This window comes from Chrysoperla carnea, chromosome 3 (assembly GCF_905475395.1).
Source record: "Chrysoperla carnea chromosome 3, inChrCarn1.1, whole genome shotgun sequence".
NCBI lineage: Eukaryota > Metazoa > Arthropoda > Insecta > Neuroptera > Chrysopidae > Chrysoperla > Chrysoperla carnea.
In genome coordinates, this window is record NC_058339.1 from 84,810,833 (window position 1) to 84,822,708 (window position 11,876).

Consider the following 11,876-nt stretch of genomic DNA (forward strand, 5'->3'; position numbering starts at 1 on the left):
AAACTATGAATAAAATTTGTATTGAAATATTGATATCTCTCAATATATTTAAATATATTTTATTTACATCATTTTGTTTAATGTCCGATGTACTGATGTCTTCAACTATACAGAAAATATATAACTACAATATTTTTGTAAAATCATGCGATCTTTTAAAGACTTCATGAAACATTTCGTATAGCTCTGAGACCAGTGTTTTGGCAAGTGATTTTTAGGAGCAAATAGTGACCGCATGTTATCCATTTTTTCTCCTTCTAGAGGTAATCAACGATCTTGGCGACGGTCGTGATACAATAATTCTGTATAAAACATCCCGTAGCTACCCACCTAGAATTTATTTTGAAGATGTGCAACTCTCGTAGCATAAAGTTTTTTTTTTACAATGAGGTTAATAAATTTTGATTTTAAAAATTTTTCTATTCAAAAATCAATTGGTTTTCGTATCTCGTAAAAACGTAAAATATAATACACTGAAATTTTATATCATTTTGTACGTTTTGGTGAAGTGAAATAAACAATTTTTAACTTCCTGTTATGGTTTATTACCACTGTACAACACTGTATATGGTATAATATGGTATAATGGTATGGTGGTATGTAATATGTAATATGTAATATGTATTATGGATGTCGTAAGGATATTTTTACTGTATCCTATCTGGTTTGGTATTTATGTAATAAATATGACCAACAAACTGAAAAATATTTATTTCGATTGAAATTCAATTTATATTTTTATATACCAATAATTTTATATGTTTATTATTATTTTTTGTTGCAATTTTTTCTAGACAATATTTCGTATAAAAAAATAATTATTTATGCGATTTTGTTTTACTTTTTTGTTTTTGGTCATTTGGATAAAAAGTTTTAAATAATATTTCTGTTCCATTTCCTATTCATAGAATTGCTTTAAAAGCTTGATCCCGCAAATTCTATTGTATCGTTAAGTTTTTCAATACGAAACAATATGTCTGATTGAGACTAAAAGTAGTTTCGCTTTTCGAGAATGTTTGCACTAGTTGGAGCTACCTGCAAATTTATAAATCCCTAACTTTTATAGTTTTGGAGAAAACGGTATTTTGTCCTTTATTTTTGTCCTTACGAGTAAACAATGATGTTTACGAAAAATTGTGTCACACAAAAGTTGTTTATTTGTTTATAAGGAATAACCCCTATTTTTAAATTTAAACTTTTATTCTTTTATTAAATATTGCACGAATTCGACCTCAATTTTTACGCCCTGAGTGATTCTATGAACACCTATACCAAAATTTTGTTCGTAGCATCAATATTTTCAAGCGATATAAACTTGGGACTCAACTTAATATACCTTGATATATTTTGCATATATACATGGTATAATAACTGCAAAATATATGAATTCAGTAAGTATATGCAAAAAAAAAAACGTTTTAAAAACATATTAAAAAGAAAATTCAAAATTAATTGAGCGAAAATCAGAAGACTGTCTCAGGTCTGTCATTCATTAAATCATGTCTATGATTTTATTCATTTAATATTACAGAAGGTGTTAATAATATATTATAAATAAGTTTATCAATAAACTTATGATTAATTTTATGTTCAAATTAATTACATGTCATTTACAGAGACACTGATTTGACGTTGAATAAAAATAAAAATATATATATATATATATATATATATATTAAAATGAAGTTTTTGTGTCATGTTTACTCGATGTGTAAATAATATAATGAGAACATCAACATTTTATATAAAGGCGTGTGTGTTTTAAGAGAGAGAAAGTTCAAAAGGTGACAATACTTCAAAAGAGAAAACACAGAATTAGCCAAATGAAAAAACTTAAAAAAATGAACCGACCACTGAAGTTAAGCAACATTAGACGCAGTCATTACTTGGACAGGAACTGCTTGAGAAAATTGTGTGCTCTTGCCTTTTCACTATTTATAATAGTTTTTTTTTTCATATCCATTGTATACCTTATATATGAAAATTTAGCTTCTGTATGTTTATAGTCGCAAAACTGAAGAAATAGTCGATAAATTGACTTGAAATTTTGACAGGTTTTGCATACAGTTCTTGACTAATAATTAATATCAGTTAAAACCACAGCGAAACGTGGCCAGATTTAGCCAGTATGTTAATATTTTCAATTTATGAAATTTTAATTGTTCGTACTATAACTACTTTAAAAATTCTGTTATTCAAAAGTTTTAAATTTTAAATTCTGTCAGCAGTTCCTACGACTATGGTTTTTTTTATTTATAAGATTCCTTCAAACATGGGAAGAGTCCAGTTGTGTTTCAATTTCCTACCATATTTTAATCAAACATAGACAAAAACGATACCGATTAAAGTAGTTATAGAAACTAGAAAATTGGAATCAGATTGAAAAATAAACTTCTGGTTTACAGTTCTTTGTAACTTTTTCAACATTTTTTAACTTTTTTTTACATTGGCTTATAAATAATACATAGAAATTACTTTTGTATTGCTGATATCAAAGGTTTGATATTGTTTTACACACAGACAAGAATGTTTTTGCCATTAGCTCTCAGAATATTTCGACACCGTTTTCTTTTCCTTGAAAGACACAAGTTATATTTTTTCAATCGCTTATGAATACTTATTTATAAAATTACAAACTCAATTACAATTTATTAAGTTTGATCTCGTATTTTCAAAAACTTTTCTGGTAAAAATTTCTTACCTTATCAGGCGATAAATACGAGACCCTTTTCATATTTGTGCCAATGTTTGTTGAATTTTGCAAGGTAAAATATTTACTTTTGTAGAAAGGTGAATTAAAGGTGATACGTAAACAAACTATTTACAATATAAACCACACTTTTCAATTTCAATCTGTCAATCAATAAATATAACTCGCTTGCGATAGATAAACATGTGAAAAGCATATTTTTATGGTTGATAGAAATTTCAATAAAAATAGATGTTTATTTAGAAAAGAGTTAAATTGTTATTTAGATATATAAATATTCAAAATTTTATTTTAGGCAATCGTTTCGAGATCATAGCCTCTTCCTTTATGGAAAAACTATAAACGATAAAAATTACAATTAATAAAAAATTTAACTTAGGATGAATCAAATATTTGGTAAATAAATTTAGAACAGAGTCGAGAATAATGAACAGTATTAAAAAAAATATTATACAAGCTTTGATAATATTACAAAAAAATTTTTAATACAATAATAATAAAATTAAAACCAATAAAATAAAACCACTATTATGCAAATAGGTATACACAGAAAATTAATCCCAACTACATTATGCCACCAAATTACATAATTACAGGAAGATTAAATAATGGATAATTTGAAAAATTCAGTTGGTCGTTTAAAATCAAATCCGGAGTTTTATATTTGTATCCCTCTTTTCTAAATTATATAACATGCAACTTTTTGATTGAAAATGTAGAATTTCAAGTTGATCGCTGAAGGTGTGATTTTCGGAAATGAGATGTTCCGTAGAACTAGAATGTTTCCCTTATATTTTAAGTTTATAGGTACATAAAAACCTCGTACGTTTCTGTACATTTCATTCTTTCGATACAAAACAACATTTTTCCGATTAATTTTACCATGTTACTGAGACAAACTTGTTACATTTTTTGTCGTACCTACTAGATAGAATTTTCAGATATCAGACATACTGTAACATAATTACATTATTAATTATTAATTAGTTAATAAATTGTGTTATCATCTATTTCAGTTATATGAAATATCTAAATATGTATTAACAATTTATTGATATTGACTTCCAATTATTATAGATTATGTTATGATACCGTTTTCGATAATAATATTTGTGTTTAGATATATATTTGTAAGTCTATACCTAATATCATTTAATTGCCTAAATATTCGATATAAAGGTATTTCTAAGAACACGAGAAATCACGTGATATCTTAGAAACAGAAAAAAATAGTACTTTTATAAGAGTAGTAAGTCTATCAACGCTACAACGAATGCACTCATATATTGCTTATCTGTGTACGCAAGATAGCAAGCATCTCATGGTCAAAGACAATGGCTAAAATTGAACAACATTGCTAATTGCACAATTCACTTAAACAATATACAATTCGCCGAAACATTTTATTTTTCGTAAACTAAATAGTCAATTACATACCATTTAGGCTGAAAGCATCAATAATTTGTTAACTTGCATATACCTAGTTTTGTTTGCAAAGTTACTTTTTTATAGCGAAAACGCAAACTAAAAATATTTAAAAGTCTTCTAAATAGTATGAATTACTATCGTTTAAATGTTAAACTACCTTTTTTATTCTTGCAATAGAAAAATTTACTTTTAGTTTTATCGAGTTGGATTTGACATGCCATTATGCACTCCAATGCGTGCAAATAAAGAAAAAAAATTCTATCGATAAAATACTATTTTATTAAATAAAAATAAAAATATAGATTAAAAATACAAGTACACTAACTAATTTTTCACTAAAAACAGAATCATCGAAATCGGTTGGCGTGATACTGCGTTATTCGGTTATTTGTCGCACACATACTTAATGCAAAGTTAAGATTTATATGGTTTTCTCATGAATAACATTGTCAGAACTGGGCCAAATTGAAATGGGACCATATGGGAAGCACGACCTTTCAAATAGATAAAGAATTATCAAAATCGGTTCACCCAGTCAAAAGTTCTGAGGTAACAAACATACAAAAAAAAAAAAAATACAGTCGAATTGAGAACCTCTTTCTTTTTGGTTTGAAGTCGGTTAAAAAGGCAAGCTTTTATTGTTCTAAAAAGAAGAAAATAATTGTTTCTATAAGTTAACGGTACGTGACTATTCGTAAAAGCTTGAGGCGCTTCGATTTATCCATGATATTTTAAATTCAGCGCCTCTAGCTTTTACAACTTGTTATGTATATAGTTATGTAACTCTTACTAATTATTTTTTTACTTTTTATAACAATAATATCTTACCCTTTGAAAAGTATTTTTTATTAAAATTTTTAATTATACAATGTTTAAAAGTTATATCAAACCAGTAATCGATGTGTAGAAAATAAAATACTTATAAGTTAGCTTTCGTGTGAACAGCTTTTATTAAAAGAGATATAACCGATATAATTATACTACTACTATTTGATCCTATTTAAATATTCAATAAAATAAAATAAACATCAGAGATTAATAAAGGCATCAGAGGTAAATGTAGGTACTTCTGTGCCTAAGTAGTATTAATTATAAATACTAATAATTATGTTTATTTTAATAGTTGATGATAATTACAAAATATAAGTATTTTAACAAATAACAATCATATAGTTTCACAGAAGGTATCACGATGAGTATTGTTAGGCCTTGGACGGCGTTATCCTTAAAAACGTGGTTTCTGACACATTAAGTCAATCAAAAATTAGTATTATTAAGTAATTATATTTTTATAATGTTAACCCAAATTGTAATATTAACATGGTTTTATTTATTTAGCTGGTCAGCAAAAATTAATATTTAATATTTAAAATTTACGTCACAATATTTTATATTTTGACCTAAATGTTTTATATTTAAAGGCAAGCTAAATATTCAAAATTCATACGGTGATTATTACAACCTAAAGTTTAACTAATAACGTAAACCATAAGTCAACAATAAAGTGATATTTTCAAAAATTAAAAAAGTCATATTCATCTATAAAGGATTCATAAGGTCTCTCCTTTCAAAATATAAAGACCTTTGGTGGCAGCATCTTCCCTGGACCCCCTACACAAGGCAGTTACATAACAGTATCAACCCCAGAACATAAGAAATATCAATAGTTTTTATTAATAGTAATTTTCTATGACTTTTTGCAAGTTTTTGGGGTTATTTCGTCAATAACTTGGCAGGTATTAGCATTTGGGTGCTATGACGCCTCATCCTATCTCCAATGTTTACACTTTCCTCGAACTTTAGCACAATAATGCGATTTGTTAGGACAGAATGAGATACTGACGTACCTGAGAATGATGTGTTTACAGAATACGGTAGTTGCCTCATGTCAAATCTGCCATATTACGCATAAAATATAAAACTTGAACCATGACACAATTTGAAAGTGAAATTAAAATCGATAAAAAATCGAAGAAGTTAAAAGAATTCAAAGATTGTTTTCTCATCTCCTTTTAACAAAACAAAGTTTAATATGTATTTTATATGTATTTCTATAGTAGTACCGGGCAATGAAGTGATAACCCTATATCGTCCTCTTTGTTTAATAAGGAATTTTAAACGTTCATATCTTGCGTACTTCTAAAGATTTTCAAACAGCAACTTAACTTTTCAGGCCATTCAGTGAGAGTTCTTCACTTAAAGTGATCAAAAAATTTATTCAACAAACTTAATGCTATTTCTGTAGAACAAGTGAACAACTTGAGCGTTGAACGTTGTAGAGCACTAGTTCAAATGGATTGTTTAAAACTAAAATTTGGCGTTTGAAACAAGCGATAGTGTAATAACATTGTAATTTACAGAGTTGCAAACATAGGAAATTGAATCCAACTTTTATTTAACCTGATACATCCAATATATCTATTTAAATACAGCAATACACAATATTAACCATAGTTTAAATCCTAAATATCATTTACAATTCTATAAATGATATTACAACATACTTTGCTGTAATATTATTACATATACAAATAACATTATTAATATGTAGGTACAGAAATTCATACAATCGCACAATTCCCTATATGGTATTATTATTATTATCAATTCAATGATATGTGTTTCATCTACATGAATTCATTAAATAACTTATTACAGTGAAACTTGGTAAAGTGGGACCTAGATAAGTGAGAAACCTCCGTAACTGGAACTCATGTTGAGGTCCGATCACTTTGGCACTGAATTACTTCTTTTAGTGGAAGGAAGGAAACCTCTACATCTGGGATTCGCTCGTTCGATTTCATCGTCATAATTACCTCTACAACTGAGACAGCGATTGAATTTTATAGGCATTAACCTCCATAACCGAGAACTGAGTTAACATCGTTTAGTATGTTTACTGACTTATTCTTATTTTACCCGCAAATTCCGCAATTAGCTAATGTTGAGCTTCTACGATCTTCAATTTTAGTTGGGCTTTACCATCATACGGATGTTTATTTTTAAAATTGCGAAGGTGCAAATCGTTATGAGTACGTGAAAAAAAGAAGTTAATATCCGTTTATGAAAGTGGGAAGACACGCGATGAAGTCAATTGAATGTGCCAAAATATATTCTTTGTAGAATAATTCAGAATAAAGATCAAATTCATTAATAATGTTCTTAAGGACAAGAAAAACTAAACCGTGTACGTTTATCAGAATAAGCTGAACTTGAAAAATATTTGCTAACATGAGTCAAGCAACATCGTATCAAAAACGTATCGATAAGTCGAATTCTATAAATGAAACAGATATTTACTTATACCTGTATATCTGAGACACTGGGCGAATGCAATACCTCTATAAGTGACACAAATTTGAAAGTCTTTTGATGTCTCACTTAATTAGGTTTCACTGTATTTGATAAAATTATACTGGGTGCTCAGAAATTTCGAGGTCCCTCAAAATAAAATAAAAAAATTATTAATGGAAAAAGATGACAAGTACAATTGGGTAGTGGTCTTAGATTCGACCTTAGCCTTGACCATGTTGGTCACTTCAAGATCAAATCGATCTTCTTATATAATTCTCTTAATTGGTTAAATGAATTCACCATAATAGTATTGGATTAAAATTGCTGTGCAGAATTAAAATTAGGGATAAAGCAACGAAAGTTCGATACGACAGTGACATGAAAACGTCTGATTACTAAATGTATTTAGTTCCATTTTTATTCCAATGCAGCTATGCAAACTATTCAGAATTTTCGAAATTTTCGAAAACCAAAACAAACTTTTCGGCCGCCATAGCTGTATTGGTTTTTTAAAACCTTATAATTTATTAAAAATAATGCAAGCACTGATATTCAACACTTTCTACACGAGGTATTTCAACAATTAACTCAGTCAATCCTGTTTTTTTTCATTTCTTTTCTTTAAACATCATATGAATTTATTAAAAATATTCCATAGCATGGTTATGTTTAACGTTTCACTCGTTAGGTAAAGCCTTATACTTGTATAAGTGAAAACAAACAATTGACTGAGGTGAGTGTTGAAATACTAAGCATAGACAGTGTTGATTACTCTATCACATTACACATACATACATGTCAAACATACGTTACTGATATACGATATAATACATACTTTACAATTTACGCCTAATTTGCGCCCTAACGAGTAAAAAGTGATGTTAACGAAAAAATGTTTCAAACAAAAGTTGTTTATTTTTTGATAAGGAAGATTTTTCACATTTAAACTTTTGTTCTATCTCTAACGGTTTACAAGATGAGTTCTACGGACCCATAGGTCAAGACCTAATTGACCTATGTTGCTCATTTACGAACTTGACTTCACTTTTTACGTCCGTTTTAAGTACGCTTTAAAAATTTCAGCTTGATATATTTTTTCGTTTTTGAGTTATCGTGTTGGCAGATAGACGGACAGACGGACAGACAACCGAAAATGGACTAATTAGGTGTTTTTATGAACACCTATACCAAAATTTTTTTTTATAGCATTCGTATTTTTAAGCGTTACAAACTTGGGACTAAACTTAGTATACCTTGCATATTACATATATGCATGGTATAAAAACAATTTTGTAGCAGAATTGGATTAGAAAACCTGTTTTTATGTGTTTCTGATGAATATACGATGGAAAGAAAATGGTGTACTACTTGTACTATTTTTTTACATATTGTTTGCTGCAAAACATCTTTAAAATTAATATTATTCAAAACATTTCCTGAATTCATTTGCAAATAATGATTGGAGATAATTAAAAAAGTTTTTGGCTGCCTTATACTTACGATGAGGATAATAATGATGAGGAAATCATCATCATACTGTCATACATTACATCAACGTTATAAAAGTACTCATTAACTATCTGATATAATTGTTTCGTATTTTCCCTCGAAAATCGAAAGAAGAATTTATATGGTCTTAAAGGAACAATTATTTTTTGTAATACTAATCAAATACGTAGGTATGCGACCCAGAAATTAAATTATATTGGCTTAACTCTTGTTTGAACAACTCCAATATTCAATATTTTGCTATTTTCCCACAACGTTGGCTGTTTTTCAAATAAACTGTCTTCGATCATGTGCCAAAAAATGTATTTAAGGTTCTTTCTAATAACTCGTCCGCACTCGCGTCAAATATTTCGCGAGTTATATATTCTTTAACTCCGTAAAAAATATCCTCTACATAATTTTAAATTTAATAATTTATTAGTACAACTTAAACTTACGAAAGTACAGGACCAGGACCGAAAATTTTCGAGCTTAATATTTTCTTGCTTACACCTTTACTCTAGTGATGAGAGAAGTTTTCATAATTTCTGCAGGACTTGAAAAAAGAATACTTTTAAAAACAGTATATCTGAGAAAAAATCTGAAAAATTGATATTTCGAAAAAAGGGAAAATTATATAAAGATAGAAAAAGTTTCGACCACACATGCCATTTGAAAAATAAAAGTTATTTATGTTTTAAATCGAGCAAAATGGTCATAATGCGAGTGCTGACGGGATAAGTAATCTATTTTTTTCAGATTACAGCAAATATATATTAAGATCCATAATTTATGCCGGTAAAACTAATTATGACATTATTTTATATACTGTCTAAAAGCCTATGTTAGATAATAAATTCTAATACAAAAATTAAATTATTGTTCTGAGCTCTTAAGGTATTCACCGATACCGAATGTTTTTTATTTTCTATCACTTGTAGTATTCAAACGAAAAACATCATTGCGATGTGTGCAAATAAACCAACAACCATTTTGGTATACTTTTAAAAAGTTTCGACTGCTTTTTAGAAGTTTTTTTTCTTCTTCTTTTGTTTGGTTTCACAATAGTAAATGTAAAAAGTTTATATGAATCATTCAACGATTTATTCTCAGATGGGAAAAAAAACTGAAAATGCTCACTTTCTTAGATGCAACGTTTGTGTGTATATTTCTATCTCATTCAAATAAAATTTTCATTTGTTTGTTTGTAAAGAGTTGTTGCGGAAATTAAAAGTAAAAAAGATGTCTGAAGTAGAGTGTTTTGTATATGAATGACAAACGTATTTATTGATTCTGGAAAAAAGCGAACGAAAACAAATGACTCAATTTTGGCCAGCACAACATTTCGAGATATATTTACCGTAGCTGAAGTGATTTTGGAACTATGTTCCGTAGCGCGATTTCGTCGGGCGCGGGCTAGACAAAAATCAGTGAAGAACACATACAGAGCGACACTTTTTTTTATAGCTATGAGGTCGTGTTCTTGTAGTTTCTCGTTCCTCATGCAAAAGGTCGTAAGGTCAAAATCCATCCACGTCAATAAACTTTTTTTAAATTAAAAAATAAAATAAAAAGTAGGCACATAAATTATAGCGACAGAATATAGTTCTTACCTAGTGTCCCACGACACTTCTCACTCTTTTTTTCAATTTCAAATAAAAATATCAATATTTTTGGGTTTGATCGAAGAAAGGGAAAATGTTCTTCAGTTTCACGGGCATTCGTAAAATGATGTTAAATTATGTGGACAAATTTCAAGAAAGATATCAAGAAAAATTTGTTTTAAATGCTGGTTTAAAAGCTGACGTAAAAACTTTCAGTGAAAAAACCGGTAATATCGGTTTTCAACGAAGAATAAGCTCACTTCAATCTATTTTGCAAAATCAATCCAAAAATTATTATTAAAAGTGAAATTGGACGACTTTCTTTTTTGATTTTGTAAGTTTCGGTTAAGGCCCTTAGAAAAAATATGATACATTTGAATTTATGTACTACGAAAATGACAATTTGGAAATTGCTTGTATGTTTTCGATGTAGAGATTTGAATGGTAAGACAATCTCAAGAAAATCTATTCTAACTCTTGTAAAAACCGGTTGGTACTAAAATTAGATGATTTATTCTTATATCTTCTTATATCAATTTGAGCTATATTATTCGTGCGGAATGACCATTAAATTCTGTTTGGAACTATGTTACAGTTCGCTATGTTTGAAGCTACAACCACAGCATCGACTGAGAAATTTTATGATTACTATAGTTGTACAAAGTTTAATCGAGCATGCTTAAAAGTTTTTACGAGTATATAATCCAAAAATAAATTTAAAAAAAAAAAAAACTATAAATGTTTGGGGTGTATTTATTTGTAATTTTTTATATTTCATAATTTCCATATAAATATGGCTTCAAGAAAATATTTTTCAATTAAGAGAGGGATTAGATTTGAAAAATGGATGACTATTTTTTATAAGGAAAAAAATTATTAAAAAATACTTTTTTTTTTTAAGTATCACAATCAATTATATTTTACAATTTTTATACGTTTTCTTTTTTTATATATTTACAATCTATAAGTATATGTATTTTGTTTGAAAAAATATGAAATCCGTCAATTTTTACAATGCCCGACTAATGATAAAATTTGACTGAAGATATTTTTTTTTGTTTTGATTCTTCGCGATAGAAGCAAAAATACTCCATATGTTTCGAAATAGAACAGTTTTTAAAAACATCAAATTAATGAAACTGAATTTTTTTCATTTTAAGCGCTGGTTTATAAGGGCAAGTGATTGTAATATAAATGAATTCGTAAACACATTTTTACAATACGGTGTTCTAAAATGGAGGAGCGACTTACCACTCTAGCAACACTTTCAGTGGTCAGAAACAATAAAACAAAAAAAATCCAACAAAATTTGGTCAGGAATATCGTCTTCGAAAAAAATTTTTAAAGCCAAT